This window comes from Siniperca chuatsi, linkage group LG23 (genome assembly GCF_020085105.1).
Source record: "Siniperca chuatsi isolate FFG_IHB_CAS linkage group LG23, ASM2008510v1, whole genome shotgun sequence".
Lineage (NCBI taxonomy): Eukaryota > Metazoa > Chordata > Actinopteri > Centrarchiformes > Sinipercidae > Siniperca > Siniperca chuatsi.
The window spans coordinates 13396307-13421302 of record NC_058064.1 but is presented as its reverse complement, the minus strand read 5'-3'; the positions used below and the strand labels follow the sequence as shown (position 1 = coordinate 13421302).

General features: G+C 42.5%; 1 protein-coding gene across 7 annotated transcripts in view; it reads left to right on the top strand.

Annotated features, from left to right (window-relative positions):
- foxp2 (forkhead box P2) overlaps positions 1–24996 on the top strand; it is a 104369-nt gene that overhangs the window by 11270 nt on the left and 68103 nt on the right. Inside the window, exon 1 of one of the 7 annotated variants that reach the window (XM_044185869.1) lies at positions 19639–20022. The exons of 4 other annotated variants lie outside the window; for them this stretch is intronic. The gene's annotated coding sequence lies outside the window, so the exon portion shown is untranslated. Of the gene's footprint in view, positions 1–19638; positions 20023–21498; positions 21630–24996 lie in introns of those variants that run through there. 2 more of the 7 variants (XM_044185873.1, XM_044185874.1) reach the window with 2 other exon arrangements.

Sequence of the window (24996 nt, the reverse complement as noted above, 5' to 3'; positions counted from 1 at the left end):
TACACTTGTGCGTCAATGCGTGCGCGCATGCACACACACACACACACACACACATAGCCAAACTCTTTCAGGTCGTGATGGTGAGAAGAAACACAGTAAAATTTTTGGCAGTGAAGAATCAAGTTTTGTGTCAAAAGAGAGGGGTGTGTGTGTGTGTGTGTGTGTGTGTGCGTGTGTGTGTGCGTGTGTGTGTGCGTGTGTGTGTGTGTGTGTGTGAAGGTTTAAATGGAATGATTTGCTACAGGTATGTTCCATGTGCTGTCACTCAATAATCAGTCATTACGATATGAATCATTTAAATACGTCTGCCTAAATATTCAAAAGAACAGTGAAATGTATCGTGACTTTATATAGATAAGTGATTTCTGGTTAGATTTGTTTTGGTGATTTTTGCTGTCCGTTTGCTGTAGGTCACAGGTTTATTTATATATTCTACCCCCAACCTCTGGGAGAGTATCTATTTCTATCTAATCTATTTATCTTAGTACACCCTTGTGAAGTAGCACCTTCGAGGTATAGATATGATTAAAGCGTGTGGGCAGGAGCAAAGATGCTGGGTGGCCTGGCTGTAGAACCAGGTCCACCTCCTCAAGAGTCCTATCTTTCCAGGGTGAAGCAGAGTACAGATTTCCTTTCCCACCTAAATGAGATTTAAGTATTAGTTCTTAATTTGTCTGTATTCAGTTAAATCTTCAAAAATGAACTCTTACTGCATATCTTCTGGCCTAAAAAAGTCCTTCTAATCATTAAAAAAGTGTAATTGCCCCAACACTGCAAGCTGTACTTCCAGTGTAGACATATATAAAATCTACAGCAATTAAATATATCTTTGGCCGCTTTAAAGGAGCTGCAGTTTGGACTGAACAGCCCTCTGCTCACATTTCCAGTTTGAAATTGATTTCTTGTCATAGATCAGAGACCTCTTGTCATTCCATTTCCAATCCTCAAATGGTTTCTCTGAGCCTGCTAACTGTCGTCCCTGTGAGTGGGCAAACAGGGGGAACCTCCACGGGTCTTTACCCTGGGCTCTCAGAGCAGTCGAGGGGGTAGAGGCAGAAATCAAAGGGACTTGGATCATTCCCCATTGGCAGCCTCCATTGTCTAGCTGATTTGGGATTGGTGGAGAAGGTGAAAACTGTGGGGGTGGATGGAGATCAGGCAAAGCAACCCCTTTTTTTCTAATCTTTATCCACCATTAACCCCAGTGCCCCAGTGTGTGGCTGAGATCAGGGCCATTGGTCAATCCCCCATTCACTGCCACCCAGAATATTTTAAAGTTAAGCCCCCTCGCTTAACAAAAAAAGTCTTACTCATCAAAGGTTTACTTTCCCTTCTTTCCCTCTCTTCCTTCCTTTTGCTCTCAGTTCCAAGGATCTGCTGCCGTTCTTCATGCACCCTTCTCTCTATGGTCCACTGTTTTGTCTTCACACTTAGGCAAGGGGGAGGGAGAGAAGTTGGAAGTTTTGGAAGTACCCCAAGTTTCCATATTTTGATTTAATGAGGTTTGGTTTGGGGTCTGATAGTGTCGTGCTGTGAGCAAATTGGACCAAAAGTGGATTGTCCAATGACGGCCTGCCCTTTGCTGATTCCTCGGATTAGGAGCTATCCTGTTTTCAAATAGACTCCGGAATTGTACTTACATTATTTCCGCAGAGGAAATATTTTTCACACCTGATATGTATATTCCCAGCTTTTTTCTTTGGTCCTTTGCTGCCCCATATGAAACCCATCACACACTGAAAATATAACCATAGCAAGGCTGAATTCAGTCCAGTTCTCCTACTCCATATGAACATTTCAAACTCTCTCTCTTTCTCTATACTATATCTTTTCTTACCAAGTGTCCGGTATTTATCTTTCTACAGGTCTGATGTGAAACAGACATAACCGAGGGACAGAATAGAAAAACAAAAGAGGATGTGGAGATGCAGGGTTACACGGTGAGGAGTGAAGAAAAGAGATTGCATGGAGTGTTTGTCCAGAGTGCACAGTTGCCATGAGAATGGCATTATAAAGCGGGGAGATGAGAAGTTTCAAAATGAGTATTGCCATCATTCCTTAAGGAGAAGATAAAGAGGCTCAATGAGTCTATTGATCCTTGTGGCTGCCTGTGCTATCCCTCTCTCTTTCTTACTCATTCCCCTACTATCTTTTATGCAGTTGCTTTTTAAAATGCCAAATCTTCATGCACTTTGTAGAATATGTGATTTTGGAAATTATAATGGGGGAAAAAAGGTAACTTTGCCCTTAGCAGAGGTGGCCTCAGCATACTTTGGGGCCCCTCCAATAGTTTTGTATATGTACACCTTATACTAGAAATGACTGATTGCAAGCACTGCATGCATCACCTTAATTTCTATAAACGAGCAGGGATCGAGTGTTTCACGTGTTATTCTTTCCCTGCAATTTCATTGGAGAAATCTTGGGTGCGGAAGCTGGACTCGATGGCATCTCTCCAAGAGCCTGAGATTATTGTGAAACCCAACCCGAGGCAGGCATGACATCAGAGCAGTCTGACATTAGTTTGAACTCCTTCTTTCAGGTGGGAAGAATTATAAGTGGCTTCACTCGCAGGTGATCGTGTCCAATGAATTGGTCGCACACAGTCGTGCATTCTTCTCCCAAGGTCTAAATGCTGATTGTCTTGACAGATTGAACTGGTGTGTTATCACCAAACTGTCACGCAGCCTCATTTTTCAGGCTACACACATAGCCCTCAGTTTATGTTAGCCCTTCACAGTCCAGTGTTTTTATAGGGATATTCTTATTATGATATAAACTACATCTACACTAGTTTAACCTACTGATGATCTCTATCTCAGGGAGTGCATACTATGTTACACTGTATAGAACTATTTTGAGTTGCAGACAAATCAGTGCTGAATTCCTAGTATTTAAGGCATTTCCAAAACGCAAACATTATGTTAATATTGTCACATACTGTATGTTCTCCACAGAAATTGGTTTCTATGAAACACATCTCTGTTTTTGTACTATATCCACCTCAGGAGAAATTGTGACAATGGGATTTAGGCTTCCTGTGGTGAAAGAAGACTACATTGTTTAATCAGATACAAAGGTTTGTATACATGTAAGTCATTGTTTGTTCTGTTCCATGTTATGTATATATATATAGTGAGATTTAGTTTTGTGCGTATTTAAATGGAATGACAGCATTCAAGTTGTTTCACTCAGAATATATTTCTTTGCATATTAACTTTTAATTATGTAAGTGTGTCTAAACTACACTTTTTCATTAAATATTTTTATTATGAAAGTGACACATTTTTATTAAAATTCTGAAGATGCCTTCATGAGATGGTGCCCTCCTCTGCTCTCTCACTCTCTCTCTCTCTCTCTCTCTCTCTTTTTTTTTTTTTAAGTAAAAGTTTCAAATCAAACCACACAGTCACAGCCACTGAAAAAGCTTTTACTCCAGAGGCAACAAGCCAAGTCCTTTGTTCACAATGATCACTTGATCGTGGTTTGAAAAGGGATACAGGCGGCAGCGAAACCCTACAAGAGCTTGGAATCTGACTTCCTCACCACAAACCACAAGCCTAGACAGTGCAATCGTTACTACCTGGTTGGAGGCGAAATGGGCAGAAAGCATCCGTGTGTGTGTGTGTGTGTGTGTGTGTGTGTGTGGAAAACGCACACACACTCACACAGCATGCTCGATTTGGGTCATAGAGCTGACAGACAGTGGAATGTGAATGTGTGTATGTTGACAAACTCCACTGCACTCTGAATGGGGTTTGTGATTACACCTCATCATGCGTGCTGCATCGGTCCTGTCCCCGGCCCCCGATCCTTCTCCCCCTCTCTCTCTGCCCCTGTCTTCCCTTTCCCTCCTTTTCTCTTCCCATTTCTCCCTCTCTCACCACAGTGCCTCTTGGGCAATCATGTGGTCACACTACCTGACTCCTTACTGCTCAAGAGTGCAGTTGACAAAAACAGCCCGAGGCCCGTCATGTGGAAAAGATTCAGTCGGCACACAGCATACATTCTACCCCCCACCCTACAACTCCTCACTTTCTCCCACTAAGTAACTGAAGCACCGGGGTGTTTCCTTCTTCTGCTCACCTGTGAAGGGAAATGGCATGGCTCTCCTCCTGTCTGGTTGTGTGCGATGTGTGTGATATTTTTGTGTTTGCAACTTTGTGTCCACGGTGCGTGGATGCCGCTTTAAACAGCCATGTGTGCACAAGTGCGTAAGGGTGTGTGTGTGTGTGCTTTCGCCAACCCCTCTCCCTCCCACACTCTGAGAGGTGCAGGCAGTTTCTCTTTGTCAGTTGAGTTGCACTCCTCATGTCATGTAACATAAAGCTGGCGGTCAGTGAGAGCTCTCAGCTGTCAGTCAGCTTGGTGGTCCTGGCCTGTCGAGCTGCTCACCTGTGTTTATTGGACAAGACCTGCTCCACACTACCCAGAGAAAACATCTTGTCTACCTCCCTTTTCTTTTTCTCTTTCTCTCTCCAATGCTTTCTCTTTCACTTTGTTTTTGTCTATTTCTAGGATTCCCTTTGTCTGTCTTTCTCGCTCTTTCTCCCTGTCTCTCAGCACAATGTTGCTTTTTACTTAGCTTCTCTTTTATTTTTTAAATCCACCACTGCCTTTCCTCCCAGTTCTTCTCCCTGTTGTCCTGTACAGTTCATTTTTTTCTGGCATTCTTCCCTGCTTATCTTTTTCTGCTCTCCTTTTGTTTCCCTTGTCCCTCTTGTCCCGCTGTCCGTTTTTATTTTGTATTATTGTGGGACCTCTTTGTCAGTCCTTCGGTTTAAAGCCGCGCTGTCTCTTTGGCTGCGGTGTTCATCTCTTCTCTGCACCTGGCTGAGCACACGCGCGAGCAAGCACACACCGCCGCTAGACGACTGATTGAAACTTGTGTCTCAAAGTTGCAAATGTTCACTGAAGCATTATATTGTAGATAAAGTAAATAAACTAGGTTACCATTGGAGAAGTCTCTGGAATAGACTGCAGTGATCGGGCAGATGACCCACACACACACTCACACACGTATGTAGCCTTGCACAGAGGCTTTCTCTCTTTCACATACACACACATAAACAGACACACATACATCAAGTGAATGGCTGAAAAGGTGTCAGTGATGTTGAGGTGTGAGCGGAGCATGGGGTGGGGAGATATTTTCTATGGCTCAGGAATTTCACAAGTTTAATGTTTTTTGAGGAGCTCTCTAGAAAAGTAACAGTTGGATTCAAGGACCTGCAGTCAAGTGGCCGCTTATATTGTCAGTCCATAGTATATGGTCAGTATATAGTATAACTTTCTAAAGCATTTTTTTGCTTGGTGAATTTCCCGGAAGCCATACTTAACTTGATCATTTCAACTTCTTTTATTCACATTCTCTTTACTCTCAACTCTGTAATTCTACTTTTCTTTTCAGAAGTTATTTCAAGCCTGTAGTCAGTCAGTCCAATTCAAAAGATTTTTGTTGGAAAGACTTATTAGCTAGGCTAGTTAGCATATTGGTTTAATGCAAGGGCTGACTCTTTGTGGCTACAGGGTTTTAAACCAGTGTCCACTGAATGATTCCTCAGTTTAGAGTGCTAGCGAGGCAGTAAAGCCACACATCGAAAGAACACCGCATTCATATTTCCACCTGGTATTATATGAAACTCCCTTGTATTCGCCGTGGTTCCATTCTGTGCCGTAAAGTGATATAGGTGACATGGTAATACATTTGCATTGTGCCCAGTGATAAATACTCTACCAGGTCTTACTCACTCCGCTGCTTCCGAATGTGTCCGGACAGCGCCTGTATTGTCAAAGGCACAGGGGTCATTCAAAACTCAGTCTCCCTCCCTTCTGCCTTTTGTCAAATATTTCTGCGCGGGTGATAGTTTTCTCATTTATTTAGTGAATAGTCGGCGGGTGAAGAAGAAAGAGTTTTACATTATGGAAATGATGGAATGGGTTATAATCTCCCACATATTCATCACGGCAGACATTGGACCCTTGTGATACCGTCCTCCATTTAGCTATTGTTCCGGTTCTCTTTTCGCGCACTGTTCCCCTCAATAGGCAAAGCAGACTTTAATCCTGTCTCTCTTTGGAATGACAATGTTTACTAGCTATCATTCAATAAGGAGCCAGGAGCATGACACACATCCCTCTGTCAGTAAATGCTGTGTGAACGTGCTAGGACCAGATACAGAAGAAAGGTATTGTTAGCTCTCTGAGGATAGCATGGAAGGAAAAGGCTACTTCGTCAAGGTGGTTGGACGTTTGTGTGTATGTTTCGTAACCGCTAAAACCTGACCTCCCTGCCTTCCCCATGCTTACTGTATACATTACATTACAGTTAAAGAATAAGCCCTGAGCAGGCCTTTTGGAGTTTGCCCTTCCATACAACAACACACTGACATGTGTGACAATGTTGGGTAATTATTGGCTGTAAGTAGGGATTAGGGTTGTGGATGTTGACAGTAAATTGACTCTCAGAGCGTGTGTTTAACACACTTTTGTGTGGATCAGACGCTTTTTTGCCAAGAGTGAAGGTGTCTGTACATAACCCCCTCCCCCTTCTTTCACATCACCTTTGTCATGCATTTACAGTTCACCAATAAATACGGGCTTATTTTTCTCACTCACTTATCTCTTATTGTGAAAGACGCACAAGCGAGCTAATGAGATTTCTAAATATAGAAGAAAAAAAAGAAATCCGTGGAAGCAAAGATGTTTGTCTGGCGTTACTTTCCTCTGTTTCCTTCGCCCCCTCAAAATTGTTTTTCCTTCAAAGTCTTGACAGCATTAGGGATTAGTGCCATAGCTGCTAACAGTCATTAGTGTGTTTTCACCATTGTGTCATGCACTGTTTTCTACCACCACCAACACCCCCAGCCATACCTCTTGCGTGTGTCTCCTGCTTTCGTGCCGAACAAGAAATGAAAAACAATAGTTACGACCTCCAGCGACCCCTCCTGACGCACAGTCAGTTAAATGGTTTGTAAGACGTTTAATTACCAAATGGTACAATCGTTATTCATCTCATCATTAGATGTATGATATTAAGTGAATTGCCTCCCCTGGGTCCCTGTGTTTCACAGATCAATAGATTTAGATGGCGCTTGAAGGGGGAGGTGCTGCGTGGGCAGTTAAAACACTTCTGAGGCCCATGATATGAACACATGCATTGTTTGTGTGATGCACAGTGGTGACATTCACTCATTTATTTATGCAATTAGCTTTTATATAGGTTTAATTATGCTAATTTCTATCTCTGTATCTGTGGCAGTATGTCACTTTTTAAAATGGATTTATGGCTCCTGGGTTTATTTTGATGGTGAAAGGACATGAAACAATAGACAAGGTTATGGCACCACAGACTTCCCATCGGCAGAGTGCTTGCGTTTGCACTTTGGGACACTTTGTTGGTATCAAGCATTGTTTGAAGGCATTGTAGAGAATGCTAATGCAGCGTGTACACCTCTGAGGCCCAGTAGCCTGCAGCTTGATATCGCCTGTATTCCCAATGTGAATATGGCTGAGTGGTGATCGGGGACTTGCTGCACCACAAGCTGCTATTCACTGCAGCCGGCACTACTAGCCCGAGTTAATTGTCCATTATCTGCTATTATCTAAGCTCTACCCCTCTGCCTCTCTTTTATTCTCTCTCACTCATGATTCTAGCCGTCACCACCAGTTTCACTAACTCAATATGCTGTATCCACTGCCCCCTACTCTAGCAACCTTACATCAGTGTTGTAGCCAAGTCCTGGCAACTGAGTTCAAATAGTAATAATGATTCCCTTTGTTCAGGATTCTGAACATGAAGTCAGCAAAGCCTCATGTTCATTTCTTGTCTTATCATCTCACTACTTGAGTGGGAGGTGCTCTTGTGTCTAATATTCCCATCCAGAGTAAAGATTTGAAGATTTATTTGTAAAAACATGCAGATGTACAGAATACATTTGAATTGCACTTTAAAAAAAAGTTTAATAAGTGTTGGATAACAGTGATGAGTTATTTCTTTGACAAGGAAAAAAAAATCTCTTATTTTGGATAAATAAATACTATTAATTGAAGCTTACCGAAGAGGACTCTCTTCTTCTACTGCCTTTAGTTTGATAAGGTGATAGATCTATCTGCTGAGATGTTTGAGGAATCCTCAGAAATTTCACTTGATGGCACTGTTTTCCTTTTTGCTCCAGCTGAAGCAACAGGGCATGTTTTATGTATGCTGGGCACAATGTGAAAAGTCTGGCTGTGCCACAGAAATGTGTGTCTTCCTTTCTCTTCCTGTCCCTGGGCACCTAGAAACAGGCAGCAACACTGACAAACAATAAAATCATGCACTATTCTATTTTTTAAAAATCATTACGCTTCAGATAAAATGGTTGAAAAGCAAGTACACATCGGCACAGTTACTGTACTTAATTCATTTTTCGTGTGTTTTTGAATATTTTCATTCTTTTGCTTGATGCTTCTTTTCCTTTAAAAAAGTTTGAGAGGTTTGTTCTATATCTTAAATCTTGCCTGCCTGGAAAATGTAATGTATATTAATAATATTAATATTATTAATGTAAATTTTAACTAAAAAAAATTTAATTCTGTCACTATTCAGCTGTTTAAATTAATTAAATTGCATTCATCCTGTGCTACCAGGCGTTACTTTAATAATTGCATCAACAAGATGATACATACTATAAAGCCTGGAGTGTTTCTGCAGTTCATTTCAATCTACACCTTCCTCTCTGCTACCACTTGGTATAGTTGGATCTTCACCTGCAATTAGTCTCCAGATAACCCCCCCCACACACACACACACACACACACACACGGATACACACATAGTCATTCATGCATTTTAAAGGGCTTTCATTTTTGGTAGTGTTATAGTTAAAAAGTATAAAGCACAAAAGTCAGTTGAAAGGGACAAATGGTTGCCCTTTGTCCATTACTCTGCCTGCTGTCTAACAGGGAGGGGGGATTAAACTGAGTTTAAATAGGGTTGGATGGATGGAATGGGGGGGTGTAGGGTTGTGGGGATCAAGATCATATTAAGTGCTCACAAAGCAAATGGTTCAGCATTAGGAAGTGTTGGTCTGGTGGCCCTGCCTCATGAGCAGCCTGTAAAGACGCAATATATCACAGTGAAAAATGACTAGAGCTTGTATTTCAGCATCGTGCGCATCATAAATAAAGGTGTGCCATGTGCAATTGAGGCTCGTGCATGGGGAACTCGGCTGGAGATGAGAAATGGAAATCTGTGTACTGGTAAATAGATAATCACACAAAAGTAATTGAGGTTTTCAAACCCCAATCTAGTCTGCCAGCATGAGCTCGTTTGCATGTTAATCACGTCAGTGATTTCCCTTCATCACAGGGAAGTCCGTGCACACTTCCATAACCAGCTTTTAATTGCATTTAAAATGTCACAGAGGTGGAACACATGTAATTTAGCCAGAACTGTGTCCAAATTAATGGGTACTACTGAGACGCTCCATTGGACAGGGTTGGGAATGAGAGAGGCTGTCCATTGTTTGGGTCTTTATTAGAGATGCCTCAGTATTCCAGTCTCTCCATGATAACATCTCTACAGCACCTTTTTTGAAGTGTATATCAAGACTTCAAAATGAAATCTGACAAGTATTTTGTGAACGACTTAACACTACAATAGATGCCAACTTCTTGCAAAATAAGCCAAATGGATGGACGTTAAAAAGGTGGAAAAAGAAACATCAAAGGGAGAGACCACAAAGCCAAAGTGTTGGGTTTTAAATGTAGGAAGAAAGGGAGGAATAGTTTATTTTCTTTCATCACCAGGTGTTCTTTGGCGTATAAATTACCAAGATGATGTTTCCATAACACAGCTTAGGGCACTCTAGAGAGGGGAAACCTGCAAAACAGACCTATTTAATTTTTCATAGAGGTGGACCATCAGGAGCAATAAGCCAATATTCCTCTTCCCCTTTTCCAGATGCCTTCTACACCACTGTATCTTACCAAAACCTAAGCCCCTCTTACTTTTTTCTTTTTTCGAAAAAGAAAAAGTTCTGCCGAGACCTACATGAAAGGAAGGAACTGTTGAAATGTTAATTTTACCATCTGCTGTCGAGGCCTGCTACCTTTTTTTGTGTGTGTGCATTTTTTTCCCCTGCCTTCTTTAATTCCCAGTAGTTCTGTTCTGTTTCATGAATGTGCTGCTATTTTGGCTGTTTGAAGTCATGGGGTCTCTGCAAGCATGGCTTTGACTGGCTGGAAAATACAATGCCACATGGTGGATGGTGGAGACTGTCCATTAGCTTCCTGTTTAAAGCCCGGTTCCTCCTGGTAACCCTGTTTCTTATACCAGTCCCAAGGCTCCAGTTACGCTCCCATGCCCACCTTCAGTCAGTCTCTCTTGCTGACTTGGGCTTGCCCTTGCTCTCTCTTCTTCCTGAGTGTGCAGGTCTTTGGGGACCTATTTAGTCTGTTTATCTTAATGCTGAGGATTTTAATCACTCGTTTACAAGACCCCCAGCACCTTTGTCTAATCAACGTTTTTTTTCCCCCTCTCAGCACACATTATTGCTAGTTTTCCTGTAAGCTCAGTGAACCCCAGCAAATCCAAGATAGAAATGAAATTCTCGACAACTGTGTTTCTCTATCTTTTTTCGTCTTCTCATCACAAAAGTTGACACTTTTAAAAGCAAAAGTATATTGCCAAGTTTGCTGTGAAGAATTTGCCAAATGGATAGATTCCATTGTGAGATTTGATAGTTGGCAATTAGGGTGAGACATCCTGTGTGCAGAGTTGCTTAGCATTTTCCTTGGCCGGGACCAGATTGTTTAGTCTGCTCTCATTGTGAGCTGTTTCTGAGCTGCAGTTGACGGTTGTTTGCAGAGCGCTGGGGGAAAATGTGAGAGGGGCCAGTGCCTTTCTCTATTTATTTATTTTCCCCGTCCTTGGAGCTGGAATCTGATTTGTGTTCATGTTTCTCTATTCTCTCTGAGCGGTTTTTAAGTGTGGCTGCTGAAATCTAGACTCTGTATGACCTCACTGCGCGGCCTGTGTTTCATTAATGACCAGCCCTGTGGTTTGGGGAGAGGAATATTTTTCATATGACACCGCCTTGCATTAGCGCGGAGCGGCAGCTGCACAACCACAAAACCATCCAATTTTGTGGCTTTGAAAGGTGTGAAAAGTTCAGCTCCCTATAGCAAGCAGTGCATTTATAATTATACTCAGTGTATGCAAGAGTGCGCGTACATGTGTCAAGGAGCGGAACTACTGAAGACTTGTAAAAGAAACAAAAAAAAGTCACCTGCTAATGAAACATTTGTCCTTCATTCTCCTTGGCAACTTGTTAAGTAAACAGTGGAGATATGTTTCAGAGTGAGACGTTTACACACTTACAGATTTGACATGCTTCGCCTTAGAGAAGCCACCTAAAATAACAAGCAGAAATTCAAAGTGGAGTAGGTAGCATTTTGACAGCTTGATTCATTTGTAATAAATATTTCATTTCAACATGGTTTTATACTGTTTGGACCCTTAGAGTCCCTAATACAAGCAAGTCTTTAAGTGCCACATCTGGCATAAGAGGTATTTCTTTGCAGATTGATTGATTTCCCAGGCTTTGTTGGAAGCGACTCACGCGAGCCACACAGCAATTGACTAAGAAGCATGCAACAATTCACAGACACACGTAGCAAGCCTCTGCACCCCTCCCCTCCAAAAAAGCCCAGACACTAGACTACTGTAACTCTGTTTTGTACCTTGCAGGATATTGAATATCCAAAAGGAAACCTCAGATTTGTCCCGTCCCAAAACAAAGAGCCCTTGTGCTGCCGCTCTCCTCTTCTCTTTTTTTTACCTCTCACTCAAAACCACACTGGTACTGTCATCATAACACAACAAACATAACTTCTTTAAATACATAAGATGGCATGTGTATATTTCCAGATAAATAGCCATTCATCATGGTGCACTCCTATAGTCCTGGCAGCATTAAGTGTTGTGTTGTCAGCTTGAAGGCAGGAGGTGGAACAGGGAGAGATTGAGGTTAGTCACCAAGGCTCAGGGAGAGTGAACAAAGGAGAAGATTACCTAATAGTCCTGCTATGTATTTGAAGTGAAGCCTGCTGTTTGTTTGGGGAGGTTCGGGGCTGGATGTGCAGGGAGATGTCTCACAGGCAGCTGATGGGTACTTTTAAGCTGTCAGAAACATCCCCTTTGCCATTCGTCTTCCAAGATAGATAACAGGCGTCGGCAGGGGCAAAAGGCAATACAGAGAGAAAGTTAATGTTTCCCAAGTTCGCAAAGTGTTGAAAATGTTGCCTGTAAGTATAATTGGGTGCCTTTGTGTAAATTATAAGTCACCCATGATGATAGCTTGACAAGTGTTTTGAGCCACTGATGCACGCTCCACACAATTATTGGGGCCTAGTGTTATGAGATCTCTAATGAGTCTTCTCTCTACTTGCATATGTTTGTAAACAACAGTCTTGCAGCTTGTCACTGAGAAAAAAGTTCGGTATTGTGCTCACGTCAGAAATGAATTCATAGTCACAGCACAAACATCATCAACCTGGTGTAAACCACTTAATTACATGCCAAGACTGCATAAAACAAACAGAAACTGGGATACTTGTGTGCATCTGCAAGTAATTTATTTAATTGGTTTGATTAACCTCCTTAAGAGAACACATTAAAACAGGGTTGGAAAGGTACACAGATTTCTTAAGAAAATGCTGTGATCCATGCAACATACTGTGAATATCTCACAGGATGAATCAATTTTGTGAACAATACCCTTTTCTTATTAAAATCTTTTTAAAGCTGATTATTTTGTTTTTGGACAGTACAACCCAAACCACTTTATTGATAACTTTTAAAAATGGTATTACTGAATTTCTGTTTTTTTTAAAATTCCGTAAACAGTTACGACTCTTGATTCTCTAAAATCCCCGCCAGCCGTTTCTGTTTTGATAAATTGTACATCTAGTCCTATTTTCGAAGTCATCAGCGATTGCTTTTTTGCCACTCAGAGTACTGAACATGGACAGCTTTTAAAGGTAGTGAGTAGGTATGATAAGTGGCTCAATCCTTGTACTAAAGCATTTCCACTGAAGGTTTAATAGCTACTGTATAATGAATTATAATGTATTCTCTCCAATTGCAAATTTCCTCTAATATAGCCCTTCTGCTGTAGCAAAAAGTCCATCTGAATATTATTGTGACCAGCTTTTTAAGAATACAAATCAATTGCATGATTTTAAGTAGTTAGATTCATACTTTTGTTGTAAATTTCCCCCAATGCCAAATGGAATGGTGCTTGTATAACTGGAATAGCTCACCAATTTCAAGTAGTGACATCATGGTCAGTTCCAATTCAACTGTATGTTTTATTATAAAATACAACTGTTCATCCGAACATTTCAGCCTAGTTTAAACTCATTGAAAAGCAATAGGCTTATGAATCATCTTGCTGTTCCAATTTAATGGAACATACCTTTCAATGACAGCATGTACCAGCACATCATCAAAGTGAAACTTCCAAAGTTACGCTTAACTTGTTGCTGAAATAGTTTCTCGTTTTCAAGAAAATTGCAGTGCGCCAAGTCTCAAGAAGTGTATCTGGGAATCTTCCCTGAAGGAAAAATTGCCACTTGCATACTTGTCTTTGACCAAAGTGAAGCCCTCACTCACTCCAGGGGAACATGTGCTGTTTAGGAAGATATAAAGGAGTAATTTTATTACTCGGTACATCTCCCCTCAGAAGCCATTTCATTTCTCCTTTCAGCCTCCACAGAAGCCTTTATTTGATCTCATATTCCAGAGTATGACTGCCTCAAACCGGTCGGACTCCGTTTATTTTCATTTGGAAAACACATTTAGCGTTGGAGGGGTGGCAGAGGATGGAAGTGGAGAGCAGGGGGTTGTGGTGTGGAAGGGACTGAGGCAAGTTTCTCTATCACATATTAATGTCCTCCTGCAGGGATTTTTCACTGTGCCTGATTGTTGGGAGCCAAACTTTGTATTTCGTTCTCTCAAACTTGATCAGTGTGACTTCTTTCAGTGTAATCAAGAAAAATCTTTAAAATACGTCCACGTGTAGTCCTCTCCTCCTCCCAAATACTTCCTTGCAAATAACTGTTAAGTTTGCATCCATACAGTGAAATTGATACAGCTGGATACCCTTTACTCAGTGCTTTGAAACTGCAGATCATTGGAAAAGTGTGCCATTTATTAGGCAGCCCACTTAGGCAGCCCAGATGTAGCTGGTCACTTGAGAGGGAGACGTCCTCATAAACTCTGAGCCTTTTAGAGTGGGCACAACACCCAACTGTTGAGTCGAAATTAACCCACACCCTTCCCTAAACTCCACATCTTTGGCTATTAACTAAATCCTGAACCAGTGCAGCTGTCTGGAGGAGCCTGAACTGTATAAGAATTTCCTGAAAATCCCCCCCACTCTCCCTTATTTATCAGTGTCTCTGTCTGTCTGCAGCACCTATATCCTCTCCAGCATGTGTCTGGTGACAGCACAATGAAAACATTTTTGTGAAAAGTGTCGTTTCAGTGCTCCGGAAGTCCCACTCACCTAAATAGTGCGTTCTCTATGTCTTGTCTGTCTCTGTTTTCTTTTTTATTCCGTGGGGGTGGGGTGTGTGGGGTATCGGAGCCTCCACTGGGCTCAGTTCCACACAATGAATTACCTCCAGATGTAATTCCTATCCCCCGCCTTTCGCCCTCAAATTAGTGGCTAGTAAAAATTAGGTTTGAATTAGCAGCGGTGTGGAGAATAGAGGAGTCTGAAATTTCCACATAATGAGTTTATTATTCTTTGCTGGAATGCCGTTTTCCTGAATTAATTTGATCAGCGGTTTTTAGGTGTTATTGGTGTCTAGTTGAATGGTGTTTTAGTCATGAATGGATAGCCACTGTGTCAGCAGTAAGTCAGAAGGCCGAGGTAATCAGAGGACTCTGAAGTCCGCTCTCCAGCATAAGAACAGAACGCTCCACGTCTCGCAAGCTTCTGGAGATCATTCCCAAACTTTCTCCATTATCCAATTTAATGGTCAGTGTTTCATTTTTCTGTCATCCCGCATGGAAGTATTTTTCATTGCTACTTGCGAATTCATTGACAGGATTCCTTGGACCTTAGATAGTGGTTGTTGCATAGCATATACAGGTGTTGTGCTCTTTTGACTGCCAGTGGAGCTTGTCTTGCTGCCATTCAACTGTGTAGCCACAGTTCTGGGAATGATAATCTCTTTGGCAGAGCTGGAGCTGTGGGATCCTCAGACACTACAGATCACTGTCGTAAATGAGTTTCCGATTCATCCCTAACAGAAAATCTGAATGCGTGAAACGACTATTGTATCTCTCATTTTTTTTAGCCGTTCCTTCATCTTGATGACATCTCAGTGGCCAGGAACATTAAAAAACAACTAAGTAGCATGTACTTTTCTCTGAGGAGGAATCTAATTTAAACTGCAACCGCCTTTAGTATATGATAATATCTACTACTGTGAATAAAGGGAAGTTGTCTGCCATGCTCTACTCTTTCATCTAATTCCAATCTGCTGTATAACAGGTAAACTGCTGTGAGCCGCACTTGCTTGTTTAAATTTACCCGGCTCAGCCGAGCCTTTGATTTCAGCAACTCGTTTAATTCAAATACGCTTTTGAAGAAAAGCTATTTTTTTTTTTTTTTTTTTTTTAGGAAGGGGAGGTTGGGCATTGGAGGCAGCTGTGGTGGTGGGAAAATAAGAGGAGGCACAGGAGGGCCAATTTAACCTGGAGTGTCTGTCGCTAGTCTACCAGCTCCTTCGTTTCAAGAGGCCCGGTCAGCTTGAACTGTCTGACTTCTGTCATTTCGATCTCTTTTTATTTTTCTGCTGTAATGTATACTTTAATTCCCGCCCGCCTGCTGTCTGTATGTAGCAGCAATGTTGGCAGAAGCAGCTGGAGGGGGGGTGCAGGTATCATTAAGCCTTGGAGAGGCACAAGCGGAACGCTGCTGAGTGCTATACGTGGCTCCTTGCAGCGTGTGTTGATATTTCTGGGCCCAGTGAATGTACAGCCTGGTTTATTTTCAATAGGAACCCGAGGCCAGGCTTGGCCAGAGAGTCTCCCCCCCCCAAGGCTGCTTACTTGGGCTGTTGATATTGAGTCAAGCAAACGCTCTCTCAGGGATGTCCTGTTGGGCACTGAGCCAAAGTTGCAAATGGAAGTCACATGTGGAGACTCCCAAAGGAAGGCAATGAGGCCTCAATTCACACCCATCGCCCTTACTTTTTTTTCACCGTGTGTAAGTTTTATTAAAAGCAATACTTATATACATAATAGTTCTTTTGTAGACCAAATGACCATGCCTTACATTTGTCTTACTCACTGATTAAGAAATTGTATATTTCCTAAAATAATGACAATTTTTTCAAACAGACAAAACAAAATCACCATATTTATTATTATGATTGCAGTAATCAGTCCCCTCTCTACCTTCATTCACTGCTTTCATTTTTTACAGTGAAATAAATATGCAAATATATTTGGACACTGTCATTATCAGCCACTTAATAGGTATTTCATTAGGGATTTACTGAATGCACGGTGCAAGGCAAGTTGCCATGGATACCCTGGTGCTTAAGTACAGTATATTAAAATGGTGCTGCCTTGCAACCACTTATATAATCACCGGTCCGTAATGGTCTCTGCTCTCTGGCCATAAGCAACATATCGTGTGATCAACATTGCCCAGGAGTAAAAACAGCCGTACCCCCTTATTATGCCTTATTTGGCTTTTTGTATTTATTTATTTGTAGGCAGGACTAAGTGAAGTGACTAAGATGAATTGTGCTTGTGGAACATTTGTGTGACAAATAATGAATGGTGCTGATGTGTGTGCTCTATTTCATATGTGTGGTTATTTTGCTCTTTGGAAACACTGGTTATCACTGTGTGGGAGTTAAGCATATTTTAGCAGACGGTAAAGTCATTTCATTTTGTCTGACAGGATCTTAAATGTGAGACTGGATGAGGGAGGAGGGAAGTCAAATGGTTAACCTCCCATTGCAAAGTGAACATCATTGATGCTCTTGGCACTTGGGTTTCAATATATACAACACTTGCAGACAGAGAAAAGCCACAAAGTCTTTTTCTCCCTGCACCATTCTCTTTGTCTTTTGTGCTCATTCCACTTGTGTATATTTAAAAGGGTATATATACTTTTATGCTTTGCACATGCTAAAGGTTTTTATTTTCTAAATTTCACTCATTTCTATCATTAGCATGCATGTTTTAGGCTAATGGTTGTTAAAGGGTTAATGAGTGATTCACATGGCTGAAGGCTGGGCTGCTACTGACTGACTGACAAACCTTATGGCAGTGCATGTACTTTGTGGTGGCTTGGTAGTACTGAAGTGATGGTGGCAGAAATGACGAGGGAAACCACTGTGATGGGCGCTTGACTTTGTCTAATGCCCCAGAGGCAATGCACTTCACGGTGGCTTTAATTGAAAATTAATAGTTAGTGGTAGTGTGTGTGTGTGTGTGTGTGTGTGTGTGTGTGTGTGTGTAAACTGTGAAAATTATAGCAGTGCCAGGAGACGGGAAGCAAAATCTGTCGCCATCATTGTCACGGCGTTGCACTGCATCAGAGATAGCTGCTGCTGCTCCTACCAGCTGCTGCCACCATCACCCCTCCCCACTGTACCCACTACACATGTCTGTCTCCCCCCACCCCCTTTCTCCTTTCACTGTTCTGCTGCCACCACATCAAGACGCTAGTGGGCCTGTTTGTCTCTGTTGACCTTGGCAGCAGAAAGCACAGGAAGAAGAGACGTAGGGAATAAATACCTGAAGGGAGGAGGCACACAATTGTCACAGATGTGTAGAAATAGGCATAGCATTCCCCCTAGTGAAGCAAATGTTTCTAAGGCCAGGGGCCTCTTGTTTGTCTTTTCCAGTGAGGCACTCTGAGTAGTTTATTAAAGGGGCTGAAGGAGCTTTCTACCCTGAAGCCCTCAGTGCTAAAAGAGAAATGGGAGAAAATACTGGCATAATGTGGATGCTGAGAGCAATTAACAGCAGTTGTTTAGTGTTAGCCCCCTTTGCCTCTCTCTGTCGCTCATTTTTTCTCTCTTGCTTGCTTTTGCACTCCTGTCAGCCCCCCCCACCCCCACCCCTTCTCTCGCTTGCTTCAACTCCCTCTGTCTCTCTCACTCTGCCATGATTGTTTAGTGTTTACCCTCCCTGCCTCAGAGCTCAGACAGTTGACACTAATGAAAATGCTACATCTTTTGGTCTGTGTTGGTCTCTAAATAATGATATCATACGGCTGAAATATGCTCCAGCGGAGCCTGAGAGATAATGTGCTATTCAGCGCCTGTTAAATCATGCCAGTGCACTGCTCAGAGCTGCGAGTTCAAGTGGTCTTTACCCCGCTTTAGGGGCCACATCTTTTCCTGAATAAATCTGTCATAGTTGCCCTTGGTGCCTCTCTTTAAAACATTAAAGTTCTTGCACTCTCTATAACCTCATGCTGTGGCTGCCTGTATGCCTGCATGTGTGTGTCTGTTAGGAGTTGCATCTCTGCCAGATTTAGATGTGTGTTTGTATTTGATTCTATGTATATGGCACGAACCTATGCAGATGTTAAAAAAAAAAAAAAAAAAAAAAAAAAAGTCCCCTCTTGTATTAAATCTCTTAGGCCCATGTGGCAGAGCGAGCTGGTGGCAGATGGACTGGCTTTCTGCATCTGCTGTGTGCAGACTGGGGGCTTTGTACTCCTCTCTCCTGGGGAAGACCGAGCCTTTCTTCTTGCCAGTAGATTCCTGTCTGTTAGAGCGACTAAGAAAAACATCTGTGGCATGCAAGGGAGAGAGAGAGAGGAAAGAGAGAGAGAGGAGGGAATAAAAAAATTGACAAAAGGATTGGCAAACACCATTAGCCCTAAATGTTCCAGCTCATTGCCTGTTGTGCATTGTTTACAGTAGGGGAAACATGTTGATACATCACATTCAGCACATCTGAGCTCAGCCCAGCTTAACTCAGCTCGCTTCAGCTTTCGTCGGCTTCTTTAGCAGGCAGTGGGGACCGGCGGTTTTTGCGGTCCCAGTTAGAGATACTGAACTAATTCATTAGGAGAGACTTGTTCAAATATCTGAATCCTCATGTAAGACATCTGTACAGACATGTTTGCCTTTTATCAAGTGGTAAACCAAGCGTTTAAAAACTGTGGCTGAGGGGAAAGCTGTGAAATGTTTGTCAGCTTGTGTGTTTCACTTCTTTTTTTATTTTTTTATTTAGTAAGATGTTAAAACCCTTACATAGACTCTTCGCTGTGTAGAGATTGAGTTTTTAGTTTGGCTAGGCTTAATAAAAGGCATTTAGAGTGTAAACAGTGCTGATAGCATGTTGGCAAAAGAGTCTTGAAAAGCATCGTCTTACTATTTTGTCTGAGAAAAAGTGAGGGCGCATTCGGCATGTGGAGGTCTCCCCAGTTCTGAACCTTTGTGGTCTCCCTCCCCTCTCAGATTCCTCTACAAAACGCCTCTTCTGAAGCCCCCTTATACACACACATACACACAGTTACAACCCCCTCTGCCAACTCTCGCCACCCTCCGCCCCCTCCGCCCCCTCCTCTCCACTCCCCACGTCCAGCCCCCCTACCCCACCGATCAAGCCGCTGGTTTTTGTGTACTATTGGTCCTCAGGCGTCAAAACAATCCAGCGGGGCTGCCTGACTTGTTTTAATTAGGCAGCATTGAAACGGCAACTGTCTCTCAGACGTGACCAGGCAGAGGTGCTCTCCCCTCGCACTACTGTAAATACCGCTGTAAATACTTCTCTGGTGATGTCTCTGACAGTAAGCGTCAGCTAGTTTCTCTTTACTTTTTTTTTCTTTTCCCCTTTTTCTTCCACTTTTGGTGCTCTTGTTTTCTACTAGCGGCATTTCCCCCTCTCTTCATTTTTGATACAAGCTAATGCTTCCAAGCTTCTGAGAATACTTCTTCAAATGCTTCTTACCGGGGAGAGTGGATTTCTCTCTCATTGTTTAAAAGGTAGGTCATTTTATCTGTCACTCTCTAGCACTCTGTTTTACAGTCATGGACTATTTATGACCTTGTTTGGATGTGTACTTGTGGAATCGTAGCAGTGCTTTGTGATAGCGTGTTACTTGGTAATGCATGGATGTGATATGGCTAATTGTTTTTAAGAGCCCTATACACTCTGCCAGAGCACGGTGTGGAGGTTACAGACTGCCGCTCAGCCCTTCACTAATCCCATTCAGACTCTTTACATCTACACACACACACACACACACACACACACACACACACACACACACACACTTTGACATGCACACAATCAGAGCTGAAAAGAAAAGCACTGAACTGCACTAGAATAAAGCCAGACACACATACCTTTGCGGCGAATGCAACTCTCATAGCGGCGTCCTCCAGCCCTTCTTCTGTCTCCGTTTCCCTCTCGTCTCAGCAGTGACGGGTGCATAGAGCAAAGTAGAGAGCCAGTCCGGCAGGTTGTGTGTAAGAGAGTGTGTGTGTGTGTGTGTGTGTGTGTGTGTGTGCACTTGCATAAGAGAGAGAGAGAGAGAGAGAGAGAAACAGAGAGTGTTCAGAGAAGCAGATGTGCGATTAGAGCGAGAGCAGCGCGAGCTGCCTGGTAAGCATGCATCCGCGGTGCAAGGGGAGAGCCGGTGAGCATCCTGCGAGGAGTCACAGCACTCCCCATGTGAAGATCCCCTCACACATTCACACACACACACACACTGTCATTCACACACAGGACCCACCCACACACAGACTACCTACACACTGTCGCTTTTACACATTTGCACCCAAATGCACAGAAAACAAATTTAGCAAAAAGTAACTGATATAAATAAATATAATCAGATTTGAAGGCCATTCCCTAAATTAAAAGACAGCAAAATACAGATCTAACTAATAATTGCCATGTCTCTCATTTCCAATAAAATGAGGAATTAAATGATAAATTTTCCAGTTATTGTGATATATTTCATCAGTGGGCAGGCACAAGAAATGATGGTCTAATTATTTCCAATGTAGAGAGAGAAAGAAGTCACCGTGTCTCAGTCATAAATTTCCATTTTGTACACTACCCCCCCCTTCCATTCACATGCACACACACATATGCACTCACACACACACTCCCTCCGCTGTCCCCTCTCCCACTCTTTTCCTTCTCTCCCCCAACTCAAGCCTCTCCTATCGGGCCTGCATGTCCGACCCGCACAGGGGGCCCCGGTCGGTAATTGCCCCGGTGACAACTGGAAATGATAGAATAATTGTCAGGAGAGGCGTCTGGGCTTTCTTTTTTTTTTAATGGGGCGAGGGTGATTTAAGTATGCATGAATGGCACAGTGGTGGTGAGGTGGCGAGAGAGGAGAGAGAGAGAGGGAGCGGGGGGAACTGGGGCGGGGGCTGGGTGGCGGCTGGCGGGGGGGAGCTGGCTTGTTTATGATGCCATCCCCCATAAACACGGCTGAAGTGATGACACAGATAGTGTTGCCTCTCCACGGGGTGACACCAGTCGACTTGCGGCCGTTGCTGCTAGACACCCTCAGCGGTGGCAGAGGCAAGCACTCTGTTCTCTGGTCAAGCTCTCTGGCACTCCTCACCTTCAGGTAAAAAAAAAAAAAAAAAAAAGTCAGGCAGACTCTGTCCATCCATCCAGCTATCCATCCATCATCCATCCACCCATCAATCCTGTGTCATCCGTAGTCGACTCCAGGCTCTTGGCTGTGTTTAATGATTGTGTTTTATTGCCGGGATGTGTCTCCTGCCTTCCCCGCTGGTCGTCCCACTGTGTAACCGTGCAGCCTTGGTCTTCGGGCTCTGTTAATCTGCTGCTTAATTAGTGCTGATGAATGGCTCAGTGTGCGTGCCTGTATGTGTATGTGTGTGTGTGTGTGTATGTGTGCATGCGTACAAGTGAGCGTGTGCGTGGGTGCACCGACGTGGCTTTGTGTTGGTGTGTCTGTATGAGTGTGTGCATGTGACTGAGAACTCACTAACTGTGAAATTTCCTGCTCTTGTATTAGTTGGTCAGTGTGTTGTGGTGTTTTTCAGATGTTGCTTCTTGCTTGCTAAGCTAATCATTGATCATTAAAATCAAGAGGTCAGGGATTCACCTCTATTGTAAGAATAAAAGGGCACAGCCACTGTATAACCTTGTCTAAGCTAATAGCAATCAAATATTAATCAGTTGCAGATATGTGTTTGGAGAGGGCAAAGCTTTTACTTGAAGTTTGACTTATTTGTTTTTCTCCCATCTCTTGGTGTGTTAAAAAAATCCCAAACTCTGCAGATGTGTAGTTTGAAGAGGAGAGGGGTCACAAGACTGATAATCGGTGAAGCACTAATTATCTTTATCAAAGACGAGTGGGATCATTTGTTTACTTAAATATTGATGAGGTTGAGCAAGGCATGGTATTGGGCTATTGTGGGCATATTATTAACATTTCATAGGGCTTTGTGCAGGAATGCGAAAGGGACTCCTCTTCATAATTTAATACCCTAATGCATAATGAGCTATGTGATTAGTTCACATGGAGAATTGGCCAAACTCCATTTTGAAGGCAGATAATTTACATTGTTCTCCAGAGTCTGGCATATAATAGGTTCTTTAGCGCAATAAAATTAAATGTTACACATTTTATATTTCAGCTTACAAATCCCCCTGGCAATATTCTGTTTTGAGTCTTCTTTTTCTGTTTTTTTTTCCTCCTCTTCCCACGTCTGTCTCATTTTGTTAAAAGAAGGGGGAAAATGAATTTTAAAATTATTTAACTAAAACACATGTTTACCTACATGTTTTATTTAGAATGCACACTGGCCAATTAACACTGTTCATTAGCAGAGCGGCGTTATTTGTTTTGAAAGTTTAACCAATCACTTTGTTATGCTAATTGTGATGTAATTTAATTTGAGTCCCCGTAATGATGATGCCGCTATTATCCACATAAATGATGCAGTTAAGCAGCACGGCCTCATTTGCATGTGCTTGAAGGGAGAGAGGCTGAAAGGAGCCGGCTCCCGTATCACTCTGCTTTAATTTTCCAGCTCTGTTCACTCCTGCCCTATGGGTCTTCCCGGCCTGTCGCTGGCTATTGATGATCAGCACTTTTATCTGAAATTTTGTCTTTATTTGTCTGCTAACAGATTCCTAGAACTGCAGTGTAGAGAAATTAAATAATGGAAATATGAGACTATTAAAAAATGCAAATGATTATTTCTTAGTCAATGTATCAAACATTAAGCGAACAATTGTTTCGTGTGCCCCCACCACACACACCTACACACAGATGCACATCCCGTGCTTCTCATTTTCATTGCTTCTGTTTTGGATGGTTGGGGAGGGGGGAGAGTGGCTTCTTGAATTTAATATTTCCATATCAAAGTGGTGCTTTGTTGGCAAGGGCTTAATTTTTAATCTGTTGATTCCATCATCATCTTTGGTTTGGACATTGTTCAGATGTGGATTGAATAGTAGTGTTTTCAAAATGGAGAGGTGCAGTCAGGCAGTTCACACTGCCAACCAGTCTCTGTATATTTTTGTAAAATCAATTTCTTAATCCTAAGAGGAGCAGGAGTAATCCTTTCTTCCAAGCAGTTTTAAAGTCCCCAACCGGACATGGAGAAAGTGTGACGAAGCTGGTGTTAAAGACTGCCCATTATCTATTTTGTCGTGGGTTAGACTTTGGTAATTTTCCTGTGGAAAGATAATTTTTCTCCTGACCAGTCCCCCCCCCCCCCCGTTATGCTCCTAATTGGTTACATAAATCTTGTCTGGTATGAATGAGGAATGTTGCGGTGTTGTCAACTGCAATCTTCACCCTTATTTACCAATTCATTAAGATCTATCGATGCAGGACTGCTGAGGGGGAATGACAACATAAATCAGAGCTGGAGACATAATGGCCCTAATCAACCAGAAATAACTGGAAACGTCACAATGAGCTATGTCTTTGTAGCTGTGCCGGCCGCGGCTGGCTCCCTGCGCCTGTCCGCTGTATCAGCCGCGCTGTGGAGAGGACCGGAGAGTCAGGCCATCCAACTGTCATTAGCTCCTCTGATTTTTCTCTTCTCCCCTCGACAAGGCACGGGACCAGTGTAAAGAATTTGTCCATTTTCTCCTTTTTGTTTTCCAACTCTTGCTCCATGTCAAAGCAGCTCAGTCCTGATCGCTTTAGTTCAGGTAGAGAATAAAACGTCTTTTCTGAGTGGAATACTTCCACGCATGAGGTCTATGAATACAGTTAGGTTGGAAGTACCCTGCATTCACCAGCGCACCTCCTACTCTTGGTAAAGATGATTGGACGAGACAATGAGGCCTCCCCTCTTCATAGGTCAATTAGCCCTGATTAGGTGGGCCGAGTTAATTAATGGAATTGGCAAATATGCAAATGAGAGCCGACTGATCAGCTTTCGTCACAGTCTTGCTCACCCACAGCGTCGGGGCTGTCTCCTGCTTGAGCAGAATGAGGTGCCTGATGGGTAATGTGTAAATGATATGGGATGAGCCTAAATGCAGGCGAAAACTAGTTTCTCTCCTCCTCTTTTTCTCTTTCTGTGAGGGGCGTGCTGCACTACAGTAATATGTTTAAGAAGTGTGCATTTATTGCTGTAGTGGTGTTTTTTTGTTGAGCAAAGGCAATTGGATGGAATGTAAATTAAATGTCATCTAAAAAATATTTTTCCCCCTTTTTTACTGAATGAGTCATTGTTGATTTTAATTTAACATTTTGATATTGGCCTACCATACCCTTTTTTAAAATAAGTAATTGGATAGCCCATGTACAATAACTGTTTTGTCATTGTCATATTTCAGAGCTGGTTGTATTCATATAAAATGAATTTGTATTAACATAGTATCATGCACACTATTCATGAGTGCCTCTTGCATTTGATTCTAAGGAGACATTGTACAGACCATACAATTGAACATGCACTTTACACCCTTTCCTCTGGTTTTCATTGTCGTTTTTTTCC